A 2,326-nucleotide genomic window follows, 5' to 3' on the forward strand; every position below is an offset into this window, starting at 1 on the left:
ACCAGTCCCTTCTTTTAGTCAAGTTGTGTCACAAATTTCTTGTCTCCCCAAATATTTTCAATGCCTCCTCCTTAGTTACGTGATCGAGCCACGTAATTTTCCGCATTCTTCTGTAGCACCACATATCAAAAGTTGATATTCTCTTCTTGTTTAAACTGTTTACCATCCATGTTTCCCTTTTAAATACATGGCTACACTCCAGACAAATATCTTCAGAAATGATTTACTAATACTTACATCTACATTCGATGTCAACAACAGTCTCTTCGTTAGGATGCTTTTCTTGTCATTGTCAGTCTACATTTTATATCCTCCCTACTCCGGCCGTCATCAGTTATTTTTCTGTCTAAACAGTAAAACCCTTCTACTACTTTAAGTGTCTCGTTTCCTATGCTAGTTCTCTCAGTATCACCTGATTTAATTTAACTACATTCCATTATTCTTGTCTTTCTTTTGTTAATGCTAATGTTACAGCCTCCTTTCAAGACACATTCCGTTCAAATGCTCTTCCAAGTCTTTTGCTTTCTGCGATAGAATTACAATATCATCGGTAAACATCAAAGTTATTATTTCCGGTAAACTTCGAAGTTTTTATTTCTTCACTCTGAACTTTAATTACCACTCCATATCTATCTTCGGTTCCCTCCACTGCTTCCTCAGTGTAGAGACTGAATAACATCAGGGGAAGGCTTCGTCCTCCTCTCACTCACTTTTCAACCACTGCTTCCCTTTCACGTCCCTCGATTCTTATAACTATCTTCTAGTACCTGTTAACTCACTCCGTCTTCAGGCCACAAGTGACCTACCAGGACCATCCGACTGCTGAGGATGCAGATAGGATGCAGAAAGGAGGGGCGTGTGGTTAGCACACTGCTCTCCCGGTCGTAATGATCGTATTCTTGACCGAAGCCGCAACTATTCGGTCAAGTAGCTCCTCAATTGACATCACGTGGCCGAGTGCACCCCGAAAATGGCAACAGCGCATGGCGGCCCGGAGGGTCACCCATCCAAGGGCCTACCACGCCCGACAGTGCTTAACTTCGGTGATCTCAAGGGAACCGGTGTATCCACTGCGGCAAGGCCGTTGCCCTTTTCTAGTACCTGTACAAGTTGTAAATAGCCTTTCGCTCGATGTATTTTACTCCCCTCGCTACACATGGTGAAACCGACCTCCACATACAGGGTTTAACCAGTATAAGTGAAGAAGTGCAGATAGTTTTATATGTGGTACCTTGATACGTATATACATCATCGTGTTGGTTGTTTTTTCTCTGTATGAAACAGTCTTCCCACAAACATGTCACAAACTTTACGAGCTGATATTTTTTGCACGGCCGTGCCTAGGCCGTAAAGAAAACAATGCCTGGTAGTGCAGACAATCCGTTTTGCGCCCATGTGCCCAAATTTCAGTATCCGGCCTCCTGCCCAAAGGAAAGTGGAAAGTAATGGCTTGCTTGTGCCACACGTACGTGCAGACAGATTTCAGTCGTATTGCACTGAAGGTGACCAGTCTGTAATTTAAATCGATATACAGCAATTAAGAAACGGTTTCAAATTTATACGATCAATGGTGGAGCTACTCTTGTTTTCAGTGATGTAATGTTGTTCAGTACACAGCCATGAGTCCCTAACGGAAGTATCTGCTGTTATACCCATTGCACTCTGTACCAAATTTCTGTTTAGGGATGCTTTCTGAGTAATTTGGTACAAGGACCACGTGGTTTCCAGTCGCTCATTACAAAACGATACTTAAATAGAGGTTAAATGTATTTATGATGTATTCAATTTGTTACCGCAGCTATCTTTATTTCTGCGAAAATATATTCACAACAGTGAAGGGGATTGTAATACGTCATCAACAGAATGTTTAACACGAACACAGTAGTCCAACAGCCCTCAATCAGTGGCGAAATTATGAGGTTCTCTACCACTGTATTCAGAGAACTCACAAATAAGTTGGTTATCGGCCAGTCCTTCATCAATTAACCTGTCCATTCGCTGTGTATCACTGTTAACGTACGACTAGCGGTGCTAGGAAAAGAAACCCAAGACAAGAACGAGCGGTTTTCAGTGCAAGTTTGGGGGCGAAGATTGGCAGGGACTCTTATTACTAGCCAATCAACAGATTGTAATGATACTTAGAAAGTATATTTTTGTGCAAACGTACATTTTAATAGCCAAAAATATCTGTTGAAACTAACAAATTAAACATAGTGTAAATTAGAATGCCAGTGGTATTTGTTACAGGAGTCTAGTGCGAGTCGTTTACGAGGTATCGTATTCTGAAAAGTTTCCACAATGACACTTGTTTGTTCCATTCAACCTG

General features: G+C 41.6%; 1 pseudogene; it reads right to left on the reverse strand.

Annotated features, from left to right (window-relative positions):
* Positions 1 to 971: 971 nt before the first annotated feature.
* Positions 972 to 1,089, reverse strand: LOC126476038 (5S ribosomal RNA; annotated as a pseudogene).
* Positions 1,090 to 2,326: the final 1,237 nt, after the last annotated feature.

Source organism: Schistocerca serialis, chromosome 4 (assembly GCF_023864345.2).
Source record: "Schistocerca serialis cubense isolate TAMUIC-IGC-003099 chromosome 4, iqSchSeri2.2, whole genome shotgun sequence".
NCBI lineage: Eukaryota > Metazoa > Arthropoda > Insecta > Orthoptera > Acrididae > Schistocerca > Schistocerca serialis.